At 52.4% G+C, this 18,030-nt stretch overlaps 1 long non-coding RNA gene across 4 annotated transcripts in view; it reads left to right on the plus strand.

The window, feature by feature from the left end:
- The window catches only part of LOC112546759 (uncharacterized), a 196,249-nt gene that overhangs the window by 63,864 nt on the left and 114,355 nt on the right, over window positions 1-18,030 (plus strand). The gene's annotated exons all lie outside the window — the stretch shown is intronic.

The raw sequence follows: 18,030 nt of genomic DNA on the forward strand, positions 1-18,030 counted from the left end.
GTCCATGCAGTGTGCAGCGGCCGTCAAAAAGGCAAATAGCATGCTGGGAATTATTAGGAAAGGGATAGAAAATAAGACCCAGAATATCTTACTGCCCCTGTATAAAACTATGGTACACCCACATCTTGAATACTGTGTACAGATGTGGTCTCCTCACCTCAAAAAAAGATATTTTGGCCTTGGAAAGGGTTCAGAAAAGGGTAACTAAAATGATTAGGGGTTTGGAACGGGTCCCATATGAGGAGAGGTTAAAGCGACTGGGACTTTTCAGTTTAGAAAAGAGGCGACTGAGGGGGGATATGATAGAGGTCTATAAAATCATGAGTGGTGTGGCGAGGGCCGATACAGAAAAGTTATTTATTAGTTCCCTAAATAGAAGAACTAGAGGACACCAAATGAAATTAACGGTTAGCAGGTTTAAAACTAATAAAAGAAAGTTCTTCACACAGCATGTAGTCAACCTGTGGAACTCCTTGCCAGAGGAGGCTGTGAAGGCTAGGACTATAACAAAGTTTAAAGAGAAGCTAGATAATTTCATGGAGGTTAGGTCCATAAAAGGCTATTAGCCAGGGGATAAAATGGTGTCCCTGAACTCTGTTTGTCAGAGGCTGGAGAGGGATGGCAGGAGACAAATCGCTTGATCATTGTCTTCGGTCCACCCTCTCTGGGGCACCTGGTGCTGGCCACTGTTGGCAGACAGGATACTGGGCTAGATGGACCTTTGGTCTGACCCAGTACGGCCGTTCTTATGTTCTTATGTTCTAATGCAGCCTCGTCCGAATCCAGAGGGGTGAGGAATGGTGTGTGCAGTTAGAGAGGGCGGAGGGGGCAGCGGTAGCGTGAGCATAGGAAGGAAGAGAAGAGGTGACGTCGTTGTGCAGTGGGAGGGGCAGGATTGTGGGGGGTGCAGGGAAGAGGGGGAGAGAAGCAGGGCCCAGAGTTGGGGGAGCTGGATGTAGCAGAGGAGAGGAGGCTCTGGGGAAGCCACATCTGCAGGATTGTGTCCAGTTTAGGGCCCTCCTCCCATCACTGAAAGGATGTGGACAAACTGGAGATAGTCCAGTGGAGGGCAACAAAAATGATTCGGGGGCTGGAGCGCATGACCTACGAGGAGGGGCTGAGGGAGTTGGGTCAGTTTAGTCTGCAGAGGAGAAGAGCGAGGGGGGATTTGAGAGCAGCCTGCAACTTCCTGAAGGGGGTTCCAAAGAGGCTGGAGAGAGGCTGTTCTCAGTAGTGACAGATGCAGAACAAGGAGCAATGGGCTCAAGTTGCAGTGGGGGAGGTCTAGGTTGGAGATTAGGAGAAAGGATTTCCCTAGGCGGGTGGGAAGCCCTGGGCTGGGTTCCCTAGGGAGGGGGTGGAATCTCCGTCCCCAGAGGTTTTGAAGTCCCGGCTTGACAGAGCCCTGGCTGGAATGATTTAGTGGTGGCTGGACTCAATGACTCCTGAGGTCTCTTCCAACCCTCGTCTTCCATGATTCTGTTGTGGGGTTGGAGCAGAGTAGGAGGGGCACAGGAAGCAATGGGTGGTGGGGGAAGGAACCACAAGTCGAATTGTCAGTGTGAACTGGAAAATCCTCCCCTGCATGTATATAATGGCATGATACTATAATCAGTGTTTCTAGTGTGTGTTTAGCGCGTCCTGACATTTGGGTTGGTTTGTTTGCTTGTTTCTTTTTATTGCTGCTGCACATGGAGTGTGTTTCCGTTCCTGAGTGATTAGTTGGTTGAGAAGGCAGCAGTGTAAATGATTCCTTCCTGCCGGCTCTTACTCCCCGTTGTCAGCAGTGCATTTCCCCCGCCAACGTCCGCTGGCTGACTCGGTTTGCTAGTTCCCTCAGCCTGGAGCGATACGGGGCAATCGCATGAGAGGTCTCCCACACGGACTCCAGATGGAGGTTGTTCAGTGACGCAACTGAGCGCCCCTTAGGGTGGGGTCCGAGAACTCAGCTGCGTTCCTTGCACGTCTTACATCGCCCAGAATAGACGTTTCTTCCTTTGGGACTTGGATCAACTGCTGTTGGGGCAGGAGAGCTGACAGCAGCGTGACCTTTCACGGGTCTCTCAGACAAATAGTCGTAACGCAGATCCACCCAGAGTAATGGGCGGAGGGAAAGGTGTTGGTCATCCGCACTCGTATTCAGCCTGGCTCCTTTCCCTCTCTCGCAGGGAGAATCGTAAGTTGCTCATCCAGAACCCGCTGAATACAGCTCGATTTTCCCTTTTTCGTTCTCCCTTGTTTTCGGGCAGCGTTTTGTTCTCTGATGGGCACAGCCGTACCTCCCACTTGCCTCTACGTTCCCTAGCCACCCAGCTCTGAGGGCCGAAACCTGCCAGCACCTTTGGTTGGGCGGGAGAGTATTTTACTTGAATTTTTAGTCAGGATGACTTTTTAGCAGAAGATGCTTTGGGTGTGACAGTGTGTCCGCTCCACACACAGCCTGGAGGAGTCAGCTTGGCCAATGAACCGGTGGACAGCACCTGGAGGGAAGCCAGGGACTGCGAAGGCCTCGTTTGCGGATGAAGCCCGGCTCTGAGAAGAGCCGAGCGGGGTTTATAAAAGCCAGGAAGTCAGCACAGGGGAAGCTGCCCCGTCACGGCACTGCTCAAGGATTCTGCTGCCGGGCCAGAGGGCCAGGCCACAAAGACAGAGCTCCCTGCGGGGCAGGGGTAGGAGACAGCTGGGTGAACGACGTGTGGCTGAAGGAAGCATTGCACCGGAGTGGAGCCAATCCCTGGACACGGCTCCACAGAGGTGCCCCTCGTGGGGAGGGCCCGTAGCCAGTGGATTTCCTTGGTCCAGTCGTTTCACTGCGTGTTCTCCGGGGGGCAGAGACCAATCAGAGCTTTGTTTGGTGTTTCCCAAACGGAACGACGTAGTGAAGGAAGGAGCAAGAGCAGAGGCAGGCTGGAATGGTGACAGGTCATTGTCAGACCTGGCCGGGGTGACCTTTATCGCTGCCCGGCCCCTCCTTGTATCGCTTGGCTGTAACCTTTGGCTCGGCATGAAAATGCTTCTGACCAGAGCCACTCAGAATGAGAGAGGAGGCAGCGACGGGAGTCGTCCCATGCTGGAGAGTGAAACTAAGGCGCTAGAAATTGGCCATCCCACTCCGCCTGTCTTTAACTCACGCGGCTTACATTTTCGTTCCTAAATAGGGTTTTGTCAGTTATGACTCTTGCATGTACAAAACCCATCTGATAGAAAGACCATTCAAAGCCACTCTAGTACATGAGGTGATAATTCATGAAGGGCTTTGGTCACCCCCAAAACCACAAGTACGATTTCAAGTCATCTCAGCCCCCAAATGGAATTTCTTTGTCTGTAGAGGAGGGTTCCTTATAGTTCTTCTGCAGATGAGGAGGTAGAAAGTTCATCGAAGCATAAAAAGTAACTTGACATTTCCATGTCGCGAGCGCCTGGTGAACTGGACCGTTGGTATGAAACCGTTTGCGCAAGTTTCACCCTTTGCGGAGTGCTCCTATTTCAAACCGAACTGCAACCGCACGGAGCTGCTGCTGCACTTTGGTGCGTGGCTGTTTTACACTCCGGCCAGAGGAAAGGAGCTAACGGGGATGGGACGCTAAGCCGGGGGCAGTGCTTCTCAAACGACAGGTCGCGACCCAGTACTGGGCTGTGGAATGTGGGGGGGCCATTCGTGTGCCCTGGGCCCAGGGAGAGCGGTGCTGCTCCCGGGAGTGCGGCACATGTGCGGTCCCGCCCCCGCCCAGCCCAGCAGCCCCACGTGGAGCCCCCTACAATGGGGCGCCCCAGGCGGTAGCCCAGTCAGCCCGTAGCTTGGGCTGGCTCTGGGTCTCATTGCTGGGGGATCAGGTGACCGGGGGGGTGGGCTATTCTGACACCACACACTGCGCTGTGCCCCAGAAGCAGCTGGCAGCAGGCCCAGCTTCTGGGGAGGGGGGCAACGCACAGGGTTCCCGCCCCGAGCACTAGCTCCGCACTCCCATTGCCCGGGAGCCTGCTGCCGGCTGTTCTGGGGCGCAGCCGGGTCTGCGGTGCCAGGAGCGGCAGGAAGCTGCCTTAGCCCCCACACTGAGCCGCTGACTGGGAGCAGCTCAAGATAAGCCCCTCCTGCCCCAGTGCTGAAACCCCTCCTACAGCCCCGCCCTGGACTTATGTTGGGTCGCGGCATCAACCGGTTTCTTCAACTGGGTCACAAGAAAGTAAGTTTGAAAACTGCTGGTGCAGTCGTGTGTGTAAGATTAGCTCGACTCCATGGAACCAAACACTGCTCCTTCAGGAAACCGTTCAGCGCTTTCACCTCCCTACATAGATGGCCTAAGATGCAGTCTTCTGGGGTCATCTTTTGGAGGGCACTTTGAAAACCAGGGTCTTACCTACTGTGCGTGCAGAGTCCTTGGCTAGGACTCCCCAGCGATCAGACCAAACCCTTTCTCTCCCGAGAGGCCCAGTAGAAATGGAGTGGCCAGTTTTGCAGGCTCAGAAGAGATGATGTGAGTCATCCCACAGAGTTCAATGGGACGCTACTTCTATCAAAAAACAGGACTATGCAGCACTTTAAAGACTAACAAGATGGTTTATTAGGTGATGAGCTTTCGTGGGCCAGATGGATTTCTTCCACTGTTTGATCTGAGGACGTGGGTCTGGCCCACGAAAGCTCATCACCTATTAAACCATCTTGTTAGTCTTTAAAGTGCTGCACAGTCCTGTCTTTTGTTTCAGCTAGACCAGACTAACACGGCTGCATTTCTATGACGTCTATCAAAGCACTGTTCTGCCTGAAAGAGTTGGTCAGCCTGCGTGAATGGTCTGATTGACCCTGCTGCCTAAAGCGCGCATGCCTGTTGAACTCGAGAGCAAGGGAGATCTCCCAGAAGCGCGATGAGGCTGGAGATGTAAATATCACATTCATGCTTGGACACGGAAGTTCCTTTCTCGCTCAGTGTCCGGAGTTTGAACCTACTGCTGTAAGCAGAGCTGGGGAGAGCTGCCACTTCGTACTGAGGACAGAAGCTGGAATGGAATTATGTAATCTCACAACCAGCAGCACTGGCAATCCCTTGCCATGAGTAATAGCCATGTGCCGCTGCTGTTGCTCAAGCTGTGTGCTAAAAGAAGCAGCAGGCAGACAAGGCGGTCTCCTCCACAGATGTGCATCCAGACGGTAGCAGCTCCCCCTCTTACTGGTACGTGGGTGGCAGTCTGAGGACACCCTTATGTTTGTGTTTTCACAGCGTGCCTCTTGAGGCTTATCAGTCACATTCCAGTCGTTTTTACCTGGTTTTCCTTTGAGCTTATATGGGCCATATCTGTGCAGGGCTTGGGCCAGATTCTGACCTGATACAAATCAATGGAGCTAAAGGGATTGTAATTCTGCCAGGCTGTTACCCACTTGTGCAGCAGAAACATAGAGCTGGGAATGACAATATAGATCACACCCCAGGGCCATGTAGTCCTGTTTCCAACCAGAGCCAGCACCGAGTGCTTCAGGAAAATGGGTAGAAAGCTTTCCACGAAAGGCAGGGGTAGGATAATCTGCTCCCCCATGAAGTGGTTACCCCAGTCCCTAATAGAGGTTGGTGTAAGACCTGATGCCCAATGCTTTATAACCCTTTCCAAATTTGCTGGCATGAACTACTATAACTAGGTGCTCTTTTAGCCAGGTGGAAGTCCACTCTTTCTTTGACTCTTGCTCAGTTCTTTTGGACTGACAATATCCTGGGGCAATGAGTTCCACAGGACTGACAACATCATGTGGCAATGAGTTCCACAGTCTAATAGCACATTTTGTAATAGAACATTTCCTTTTGCATTTGCCACCTTTGTTAATTTCATGGATTGTCCCCTCGCTGTTGTGCTATGAGACAGAGAACAGATTTCCTGATTTACCATCTCTCCTCCATTATTTATATATTTGTATCCTGTTTTCTCTTGTTTGTCCCATACTTTTAAAACCTTTCTTCAGAAAAGAATGTTGCCATGCCTCTGGTCATTTTGATTGGTGACTGAGGCAGTTTGGAGACAGTCACCCTTCCGAGAGACATTGCTCCTGCTGCTCCAGTTGGGGCTATGCCATTGATATCTCTAATGGCTCTGATCCTTTCCAGGTTCCCTTCCATCTCCTTAGTCGTGCTTCTGGATGTTCTAGTCACTCTTTTTCGACTGCAGCTGCACATCGAATCAAGTGGGAGAAGGAAGTTCCTTTCTTCAGCTGATGCTTTACCACATCCACATGAGACCCAAGCAGAATCTGGGAATACATATTTTAAACCATATATTGTTGCAGGTGGGGTTGAAGTTGGAGAAGGAAAAGGTAGAAGAGGCGATATCTTTTGTTGGACTGCTGGTGAGGGAGACACGCAGAGCTCTCTGGAGGCTCGAAAGCTTGCCTCACCAATAGAAGTTGGGCCAATAAAAAATGTCGCTTCCCATCACTTGTCTTTTGCCAATATCCTGGGGCCAACATGGCTACAAGAAAACCCGACTAGACTTAACTTAGCACTTGAAACTCTTGTCCAAGTTAGCTTGTCTTACCTATAGCCACAAACCAGGGTTGCCAATAAAACTTGGCTGGTATCCTCCTTTCATATGTGCAAAAAGTGGCATCCTTTTTGCTTCCTTAGTTAAGGATAAAAAAAAGTTGTGTGTTTGCTTTCTACTTGTACCCCAAAGTGCATTTGGTTTGTCTCCAAAGTCAGGCCACCGCCACGGGTTACTCGGCTGGATCTGTGTCATAGCCTCTCATATAAAAATAGACTTACATTGTGCTTACAACGCTTATTTTACATGGCAACTAAGGCTGACATCCTTTTGCCTGGCAAAAGCTGCTCATTAACGCTGCTTTGACTCGGCTTTTAAAATGTATTTTGCAGTTCAAAAGGTATTTTTCAGTGTTTCTATAAATTTCCTTAAATACCATCGCACACAAATCTCGCAGAGAGAAAGATCCGTATGACAGAAGCGGCTGTGTGCTCTTAGGGCAGCGTGTTCTCATTGCTCTGACAGCGCGCCTGTGTTGGCTGAGGACAGGGGTGAATTTTCTCTGCTCTCCTTTATGGGTTTTCTTTCAGCATCGAGAGCTTGAATGGCTCCGTGCCCCACAAGTGTGGCCAGAGTCAGGCATGCGTGTGCAGGGAAGGTTTCCCAGCGGTAATGTGGCTTGACGCACAGGACCATAGAGTAACTCCCACGAGAGGTCCGTGGCACTCCTGCAAATCACACCGCTAACTTGGACACAAATAGGGATTTGGGAGTCTGACTCGTAGGCACCGATGGTTTAAAACTGTGGCCGCAGAATTTTGTCTTCCTTTTTCTTTACACCCCCAAAACACTATTTCCTACATGTTAAGAGTATTCGTCTCCTCCTTCATCTGCTGTGTGGAAGTAGAAAATATTTTCATTTCCATTTCTCCTGCGTGGGTTTCCAATGTTTCTGCATTTTGGTATCTGTTTCCCCACGCTGCTTCCTTTTTGATGCAGTAAAGTATTCAGCTAATGTGAGGCTGCTGAGCAGAGATCTACGGGAATCTCACTTCTTTCTTGATCTGCTCTTGCCCGTCGGCACTAAGCTGCCTTTAGGACTCAGCCAAGCAGCCTTCATGCTGCACAGCGCTGGTTTCTGAATGGGGCGGTGGTTCTGGAGGACACTGGGGAATTAGCTGTCTTGCATGGGTGTGTAATCCAGGCTACGCTGTAGTGACACTGCAGCATGAGCAGTGGTCCCCAGTCTGGAGAAGCTACAGGATTCACAGATGTTAAGACCATTGTGCTTATGCAGTTTGCATGACCCAAGCTACAGAACGTCCCTCGCTGATTCCTGCATCAAGCCCATAACTTTGGCTCCGTCTTGCTCCAAAGAGTTCAAGGGATGGAGAGTCCCAGAGGCTAATCCCCCACTCTAGTTAAAAACATACGTCCCACTTCTCACACGGATGGGGAATTGAGGCACAGAGATGACCAAGCTACTAGCTCGGGACCAGACTATGACTCTAGCTAAGCTAGAAAACAATTGCAGGTCCTCTGAGTCCCGGTTCCATTGGCTAGATCATCCTGGGATCTGTGTCCAGCAGCCCTTCTAGGTGGATCTACATTTCCCTTTGGGCTTTTGCCACGATTCAGACTATGTACAGGTGTCCCCAGGCCAGTGTTCCCTGTAAGCCGTGCATTGTGTGGCCGCTGGAGAGATTCTAATGCCACCCAGCTGATAGCAGAGCGCCCCCAGCTAGGGTTGTGTTTTCCCTTGTGCACATTCAAACATGCCTCAGTGCACAAAACAGCATTTATCCTGCACATAGATGGACAGGATTAGCGGGAACATTGTCTTGGGCTAGTGATTATGTAAATGCTCTGGCGGACAGAGCTCCGGGGGCGTCCCAGAAATCGGTATCTGAATGAGAGGAAGAAGAGTGGTGCCTGCAGGAGTGAAGTGAGGGGTTTACCATATTTCCGCCCCGCTTCTCAAGTGCTTTCAAACGGAGTAAGCGTCCGCGGCTTGCACAGAGAAGCTGCTCCAAAGCCCTAAGGGGCCGTGGCAGTAAGCTCTCTGCAGCCGGTGTTGGCAGAACTCCTGGGGCGTGTACCTTTGCTACTAAGGTGTTGCGCGCGTTGTATTTTAGGGTTGTTGACCAAGCCTAGATTTTCCAACCCGTGAAGTAACACAGGGTACCGTGGGCAGCTAGTGGCTTTTCACAGCTTAGGTGCATAGTCCTTTTGATAGTCAGTTACAAATCTGTGATTGATGTATCGCAACGCCAGTGTTTCTAGCCATGGATTGCTCCGCTGTTCAGGCAAGTCTCCCCAAACTTGGATGGTGTGGGGGTTACTTGTTTCTGGGATCTGCTTGCAGAAACCTCCCCAGCCCTGAGTCCATAACCCCCCGGCAATGCCCCGCCGGTAGCCATGGCGAGGGGGAAAAGGAATCTTCGGAAAGTATGTGAAGGCCGCCTCCTTTGAAAACTCTGCTCGGGACGTGCTCTGCACGGGACGAAGGAAGCGTGTGCCTTTTCCCTTCCCCCCGGTCGGCCTGCATCCCTCGGGGGATTCAAAGAACTGGGTTCTGAGAATGGCAGCTTCCCAGAAGGTGCCTGGCAGCCCGGTACAGGCAGCGAGGGAGAGACAGGAAGAGCAGAAAGGACACTTCTCCCTTTGCAGTTTCCTTTTCAGCCCTGCCTGTGCACTACACGTTCCAGTGGCACCTCTGGTCGGGGGCACCCAGGGCAAGATGGGGCCGCTCCGGGGCGAGGGGCTGTGGAAGTGCCCTGCCCTCACGGCTCAGTAGGGGCCATGTGCCCAGTGTGCGGGAGGAAGGGATTTTAAGGTGGAGTCAGCATTTTGCATGGTGCAGCCTCCTTCCCCTTGTTCTCTCAGTGGGCTGTGCTGCTCTTGGGGCAGGACCGTTCCCGGCTTCCCCTCTGCTCCCGCCATGGGGGGTGTTTGTGCATCCGTGGGAGGGCCCGGCAGCAGCCGCCCGCCTGCCCCGCCGGAGTGTGCTGTCCGAGCGCTACGGGCCTTTTCTATCCCCGTAGGGAGGTGGACAGTTAACCAGTTGACTGGTAAGCCTCAGCCTTAATGGGCCGGGGGCAGGGGGTTGCTCCAGCCCCACAGGGCCCACCGTGAACAAGGGCACTCCAGCCGGGCCGGAGCAGCCCCCGCTTGCAGCAGGGGGTGGAGGCTGTTGTGGGCCCCCCCAACCCCGGTGGAATCAGTCATGTACCTGATGAACCAATTCAATGGGATTTTACATCCCTACTGCAGATAGTGGCGTGTGGCTTTTCCTTCTCCCAGCCATTCGCGTGCGGGCCGGGAACAATCTGGCCCCCATACAAAAGGAGAACCCGTTCAGTGATTCATTTCAGTGACCTGCTGTTTTCCCGGGGAGGCCGTTCCGACTCTCATGCCTGATGCGCTCGGAAGCCGTGGAGCAGGGAGATCGGTTCTGGCCAGGCAGGTACCTGCTCAGTGCCAGGGCCTGGAGGCTGGCAACCTGTTTCACTTCCACTTTTGTGTGCAGTGGATCGAATTCACTCCATGTCTGTCTGCGAGAGCCCGCAGCGCCTCGGTTATCGCTTGCCCACCACGGCCCGCTCCAGACATCCCGACTTCGCACTGCTCACAAGGGGCAGCACTTGGTTTTACCCCAGCCCCTCGTCTTTGCGCTGCGTTAGTCTGTGCGCTCCTAAAAACCTCATTTCGGGAGTGGCTGCCAGAGAGTTAGAATAAGAACTACAGGGAATTACGGACCTGTGCCAGGAAAGAGAGTGGAGCAAATACTTAAGGAATCCATTTGCAAGCACCGGGATGGTGGTAAGTAACCATCAGCATGGATTTGTCACGCACAAATTGTCACACCACCCGATAGCTTCCTTTGACAGGGTATCAAGCCTTGTAGCTAGGAGGGGAAACAGTGATTGTGGCATCCCTAGACCTTAGTAAGGCAGTTGATGCTGTCTCGCATTAACCTTCTCATTAATAAAGCAGGAAAATAGAATCTAGACGGGGCTGCTATCAGGGGGGTGCAGAACTGGTGAGAGCGGTTCTCAGAGAGTAGCTAGCACCAGCTGACAGCCATGCTGGAAGGGCAGAACACATGGGGTTCTGCAGGGGCCAGTTCTGTTCAGGATCTTCATCCATGTTTTGGATATTGGCATAGAGAGGACTCTTATTAAGTCTGCAGATGATCCCAAGCTGGGAGGGGTTGTAACTGCTTTGGAGGATGGGTCAGAATTCAAAATGATCTGGAGACATGGTCTGAGGTCAATAGGATGAAGTTTAATAAGGATAAATGCAAAGTGCTCCACTTAGGAAGGAACAGTCCATGTCACTCATACAGAATGGGAAGCGACTGTCTAGGCAGGAGTACGGCAGAAAGGGATCTGGGGTCAGAGGGGACCACAAACAAAACATGAGTCAACAGTGTGGCGCTGTTGCAAAAAAAGCAAACACGATTCTGGGCTGTAGTAACAGGAGTGTTGTGAGCAAGACTGGAGGAGTCATTCTTCCGCTCTGCTCTGCGCTGGTGAGGCCTCAGCTGGAGTACTGTGTCCAGTTCTGGGCACCACATTTCAAGAAAGATGTGGAGAAATTGGAGAAGGTCCAGAGAAGAGCTACACAATTGTTTCAATAGTGATAGAAATGTAGCCGTGTTAGTCTGGTTTAGCTGAAACAAAATGCAGGGCTATGTAGCACTTTAAAGACTAACAAGATGGTTTATTAGGTGATGAGCTTTCGTGGGCCAGACCCACGTCCTCAGATCAAATAGTGGAAGAAAATAGTCACAACCATATATACCAAAGGATACAATTAAAAAAGTGAACACATATGAAAAGGACATGAGCTAGGAGGGACGACTGAAGGAATTGGGCTTGTTAAGTTTGGAAAAGAGAAGACTGAGGGGGACATGAGAGCTGTTTTCAGGTACCTAAAAAGGTGTTACAGGGAGGAGGGAGAAAAATTGTTCTCCTTGGCCTCTGAGGACAGGACAAGAAGCAATGGACTTACACTGCAGCGAGGGAGGTTGAGGTTGGACATTAGGAAAAACTTCCTGCCTGTCCGGGTGGTTAAACACTGGAATAAGTTGCCTGGGGAGGTTGTGGAATCCCCATCTCTGGAGATACTTAAGAGCAGGCTGGACAGACGCCTGTCAGGGATGGGCTAGACGGTGCTGGCTCCTGCCATGGGGGCAGGGGCTGGTGGACTCGATGACCCCTGGAGATTCCTGCCCGTTCTGTGATTCTATGAAGGAGGACAGTTAATGGAAAGGAAACCGGGGAAAGGAGAAGTTTGTTTAATTTTTTTTTCATTTAGCAGCCATTTCCTCATTAGTGTGGCCAGCTCAGGCCCTGATTCTTGCACCAGACACCGCGGTAACCAGGACTCCCTGGGCTACACGTCAGCGTTTCCCGAGCTGCTCCCACGTTGTCTCCATCCCGTTTCCTAGAACCCAAACGTAAGCAAGGACGGCTGAGTACGTCTCCTTGGAATCATGCTTCCCTTCTAAGCACCCACCTGGCTGCAGGACCGACACGCCCCTCTGGCTTGGCTCAGCGGCAGTGCTGGGGCAGAGCCCTTGGCATACGTGTCAGCCTTTGTGCGCAGAGGGACTGCCCTGGGGAGAGAGCATCAGTGCTTGCCCAGGCCCTTGAGGGTGGCAGGGCGGCAGCGATAGAGGGCGGATGGAGGGGGGCTGGCGGTGGCAGGGCGGCAGCGATAGAGGGCGGACGGAGAAGGGGACTGGCAGCCCGAACAGTAATGCGCAAAGCATAAATGCAGCCAGGGTTCAGTTCGTGGGAAATGCAGGGCTGACGGGGGCGGCTGAACTCTGGAGAGCCCTTTGGGTGCGATGTCTCAGACAGTCTAACTTGGTCCCCCCGATCTTTCCTCCTGCTGGGCCAGCTGGGGACTGGAAGAGCGACGGCAGCTGGGACGAATGCAGTTAAGCCTCACACCAGGAATGCACCTTTGCATTATTATTATTGTAACTTGTGGTGCAGTGGTACCGAGATTCCCCCATCCAAGTGCAGGTCAGGCTGCGCTAGAGCTTTCCATGCACAGATGGAGATAGCCCCTACCCCATGGAGCCTATGGCCATGTCCTGTCAATAGAGATGGCAGATGGATGGGGAAGGGGAAATAAAGCATCATCATCTCCATTGTATGTATGGGGAGCTGAGCACAGAAAGGCTAAGTGACTTGCCTACGGTCACCCAGAGAGTCTGTGGCAGAGTCAGGTATTGATGCTACCTCTGCGAAATGTCCGTGCAATGCTTCAAACCAGGCCTTAAATTCTCAGGCTATGTCTACACAGCAGCGTCTCTAAGGTGCCGCAGTTCTCTTCAAAATCATAGATCAACCCGGCGGCCCGTCTGAGACCAGCGTTTGTCTCTTGGAAAAGACCTGATGACTGGTTCCTCCTTGAAACCATGGCAATGTGGCTACATTGGTAGTTCTGTCCCCTCCTTCCCAGAATTTCAAACACTTCTTTGAATTCCATTGAGTTAGTGGGTTTTGGATGGAGACCAAGGAAGCAGAAGTGTGCGACAGTTAGGGTTGCCAGATGATTTCAGAAAAAACAAAACCAAATATGCCAGGAAAAAAAAAAGACCCCGAGAGTTTAAAAAAAAAAAAAAAACCACACCTGGTCCCTTTAAAAATCCTACCAGGCTGCCGGCGGCCGCCCGCCATCTTGCTTCCATGCGCGGGGCCGGACAGCTGCCCTGCGGAACCCAGTAAGCACTAGGCTTACCAGGCTGCCTCCTTATGGGATTTTCGAATCCTGGCTGGGAAAAAATCTGAAAGTCCGGGACATTTTAGGTGTCTGGTGTTTTCTGAGGTTTTTTACCAGACAGGAGGCGGAAATCCCAGGCTGTCCGGTTCAATACCGGACACCTGGCAGCCCTAGTGCCGGTTCGACTGAAAGGAGCGGGAGGAGGTGTGGGAGCGACCGGAGCTCTACCACGTGCTGCTGATGGGGAAGGAGAGCGAAGCCCGGGAAAGGGACAGGCCGGGAGCCGCTAGGTCCCTCAGCGTCCAGCCCTCACTGGGCTCCTGTCCAGACGGTGATGCTGACGAACCACAGAGGGCGGCTCTGAGTGCGCCCAGCGGGCAGTGCCGATACCCCGGGGGCAGCATCGTTCCTGGTCGCAAGCAGGATGTGAACCCGCCCCCCAGTGCAGTCCGGCCCCAGGGAGGGTTGTAAAGAGGGACCTAGTGTAGCCATCCGCTGGCCTGTCTCCCCTCCAGCCACAGGGCAGTGGGTTTCTCACCTTTCCCGTTTGAACCCATCTCGTGACTATGGCACCCCGTCCCTTCCAAGATTATGGAGGGGATCTGACTGCTGCACCGCATGGGGGCGGGGACACACTCACGCTCACACACACAGTCTGTCTCTCTCTCTCTGCACAACACACACACAGTCTGTGTGTCTCTGCACAACACACACACACACACAGTCTGTGTCTCTCTCTGCACAACACACACACACACATACACACAGTCTGTCTCTCTGCACAACACACACACACAGTCTCTCTCTCTCTCTGCACAATACACACACACACAGTCTGTGTCTCTCTCTCTCTGCACAACACACACACAGAGTCTGTGTCTCTCTCTGCACAACACACACACACAGTCTCTCTCTCTGCACAACACACACACACACAGTCTGTCTCTCTCTCTCTGCACAACACACACACACAGTCTCTCTCTCTCTCTCTCTCTCTCTCTCTGCACAACACACACATACACACAGTCTGTCTCTCGCTCTCTCTCTGCACAATGGCTCTGGATAGCCCCGAAAGTTGGGAGTTTGAAACAATTTATTTAGCTTCACCTTCCCTGACGGGTGTTTTTTTACAGCAAGATAAAGCAGGTGAGTGACTAAGCACTTGTTTACTAGGAGGTAGCTGCTGCGTTCTCTCACGCTCTGCCGTCTCCCCTTCGCACACGGTGCCTGGCCTCCATTGTGTTTACACACTAGGGCAGCTTAGGAGGCCGTAAAACCGCCCCTTTCTGCTAGCCGAGCAGAGCCTCCAGAGGCAGCCCCTGCTGCTCGAATGGGCCCAAGGCCTGACTTCCCTTGGAAAGGCTATTCCCGTGGACCCTGAGCTCACACGCCAGCCAGAAAGCTTTTGTCGTGCGCAACTCCTGAATGTTCCCCCACAGAACGCCCTCAGCTTCCCACGCCCAGCGTCGGCAGAGCTCGCCTGGAACTGAGGGAGGGCGCCGTGGGGTAGAGCCCCCCAAGGGTCACCGCGTATCCGCTCTCTCCTCACAGACAGCACAGGTCTTGGATAAAGGGATCTGGGATGCGCGAGGGGCGCTGAGCTCGGAGGAGGAGGGGTTCTAGGTGCAGGCTCTGGGCCAGTGTTTGGATGCAGGGGTGCTCAGGGCTTGGGGTGCAAGAGGGGATTCATGGCTGGGGTAGGAGTTCGGGCTGTGGGCTCCAGCTGGGCCCTGCTTGCTTCAGGTGGCTCCTGGGCGGTGGTGCAGTGGGGCCAAGGCAGGCTCCCCCCGGACCACTCCCCAAAGCAGCCAGCAAACTCCCTCCCAAGCCCTGTTGCGCCCACTCTCTGCTCTGTGGAGACCGCACCCCTTGACGTCAGCACCCCTCCCTCCTCTGCCCTGCACAGAAAGCAGGAGGCTCCCCAGGCGGAGGGGCAGCCCCAAGGCAAAGGGCCGGAGATGCGCAGCAGTGGGGGGAGGCTGAAGTGCCGGCACTTGACAGGTCACTGGTCAGAGGCTCCAAGATTGACCAGTCGCTCCCGATCGACTGCTGGTGACCACTGGGGCTGAGCGCTGGCCCCTCTTGCGGGGCAAACTCAGCACTGGCTGCAACCTGGAGGAGGAGGAGGACCTGGGGTCCCAGGGCTGCCTCCAAGGAAGGGCCGTGAAGCCGTCGTGATGCCCAGGGGCTAGGACGGCGAAGCCGCAAGTGGGGCTGGTGATCTGGCGTGAGGTCCCGGGGCTCGTTTCCTCAGGGGGACTCGTGGGCCTCCCCGGGACCTGGCGGGGAGGGCTGTGAGGGGGGCGCGCTGGCTGGGGTGTGACACATCTCCACTGTCGACCTCCTTTGCACTACCAGAGCTCAGCTCTGCGAGTCTCTGTGCTCCTCAGGCTGGGGTGGAGTGGGGAATGGCTCCCCATCCCTACTGGGCCTCCGGATGATCCCCGACCAGGAAGAGGCAAGATTAGCAGGCAGGAAACATTTGTGCTGCATCAGCTCCTAGCGCAGCGCCCTCCGGAGCTGGCCTGTGGGGACCAGTGAGTCAAAACCGCCCCCAGAATGTGTTGCAGGCATCACACCTGTCTTGTGCGGAGGGACTTGACTGGGCCATTGGAAATACGGCTTCCTTGGCCTGGGTACACAGGAGACCAGATCAGATGGTCAGAGTGGCCCCTTTAGACCCATGAAGAGTCGTGGGAAGAGTGCAGAAAGCCGAGAACCACACAAGCTGAGCGAGTGACTCATGGCTTTGGGAGAGGTGCGGGGAGGCTGCTTGCTCCCCAGCAGGGGTTCATCCAAAATGATGATTGAATCCAGATTCCGCGCGTGCGCAGAGCCGCTTGACCCGTCTCTAATAGCTGCCCTGCAGTTGCCTCTCCGCTGCAGAGAGGGCTGAGGCTGAACCCGGCGCTGCTCCGGAATCCCTTCCCGGTTACATCGCTAACCTGAACTAGTACTTTTGCCCTGGGGAGTGGTATTGTGCAAGAAAGTGGACGTGACGTGGGGGGTAGCTGGAGCAGGATGAGTTTGAGGGTTGGTTGAGATATTTCCAGCTACACTGAATGCTAAGGCTGGCATGGCCGGGGTGGTGTCAGCACAGGAAGGAAATAGTCAAGCATTCTTCTGGCTGTTTGTATCTCTCTAGTTATGTGTTTGTGGGATAAGATGAATGAAGGAGACTATTTCCTTGCCAATTCTTTCATTATTCCAGTTAGCTTGTTCTTTTTTGGTAATGCCTTCTTATTTTTGGCAACAAATCTAATTTAGGGGGAAAAAAATCCCTGGGAAATGTTTGAAGGTCATAAATGTGTTAAGAATTGCATCGATGTTCCACATGCCATTAACATTCAGCTCCCTCAGATCTGCCAAATTTTTCTCCTTTCCTAATTGTCACAGGATACGATTATTAGCCACACCGCATACGAATCTGGTAACAAAAGTATTTTCTTCTCAAATAACTTTTGTGTTGCTCAGTATCATATTTGTGTTTCACAACCGAGTAAAGCCTAAATCAGACCCTCTTTGAATTTGGGGGTTGATATAGAATTAAACTTTTACCGTTTCCTACACGGGGCCTGAGCTATCAATCCCAAAACCCAAAGTTGGAAAGTTTACAGATTGTATCTGGAGCCAAGCCCTGTGGTTCCTCCCTACTGTCTTAAGCAGAGAGATTTCATTGCTTGACTTTTTCACTTGGCGAATCCCCATTTTTTGTGAAGACCAAGGTGCAGAAAGTTGCTCTGAGAAGATTCCTTTATGCTGATGATACTGCTCTTGTGTCTCACGGTGAAGAGTTTTTAAATCACCTCCAAGATGCATGTTGAACTTTCTCACTCACCGTTAGTGTGAAAGAGTCCGGAATTGTGGGGCAAGGCACAGAATGCCTCCTTCCATTTACACTCAGCAAGACTAGTCTCCAAACCGTGAGCTCATTTTGTTACTTGGCAGCTTCTGTTAACAAGAACTTGTCATTGGATGAGGAGTTGGACATGTGTGCTGTGAAGGCATCCACCAACATTGCTCATCTCACAAAACGAGCATGGAAGAACAAGAAGCTGATGACAAAGACCAAGATCTGGATTTATAAAGCCTGCATAGTCAGCATCCTCCTTTAGGGCAGTGAGATGTGGACTTCACATAGGAGGCAAGAAGAGACTGAATAGCTTCCCTCTATGGTGCTGCCTGCGATCCAGTCCGGACATCACCTGGCAAGATAAAATCACCATCCAAAGAGTTCTCATGAGGGCTCGAATCTCTAGCCTGGCAGCTATTATTAAGCACGTCCATCTTCTTAGGTCATGTGCTTAGGATCTGAGATGGAAGACTTCCTAAAGACATCTTCTATGGTAAGTTTAAAGAAGGGGCGAAGACAGAGAGGACTTTCAAAACTTATGTGTCAGGACACCTTCAGGAGAGATCTAAAATGCTTTGGTATTTCTGGAAAGCCCAAGGGAAAGATCGTTCAAGTTGTTGATCCAGTCTGGAGCTGGGCGTCATAGACCATGATAAACAGTGGCTCTCTACACTCAAAACAAAAATTCAGCATGAAAAACAAGGGACTACCCTTCGTCAAGAGGAAAACACCTTTTGCTGCACCAAAATCTGTTTGCCTATACAAGCCCATTTGGACACCAAAAAAAAAGCTACAACACCCAATTGTGACCTCACATGTGCAGTAACCAATTCTCTGTAAAGATGTGCAGGGCTGTTATGTGAAGTATTATAAACCAATCAGCTGCAAAATCAATGCACCATCCCATGTCTACTATCCTGTACGAAGTGCAGAAATCTGCTCATCTCACAAGCCCTGATTCCGGGAAACGTCCC

Source organism: Pelodiscus sinensis, chromosome 9 (genome assembly GCF_052426305.1).
Source record: "Pelodiscus sinensis isolate ZL-2025 chromosome 9, ASM5242630v1, whole genome shotgun sequence".
Classification (NCBI taxonomy): Eukaryota; Metazoa; Chordata; order Testudines; family Trionychidae; genus Pelodiscus; species Pelodiscus sinensis.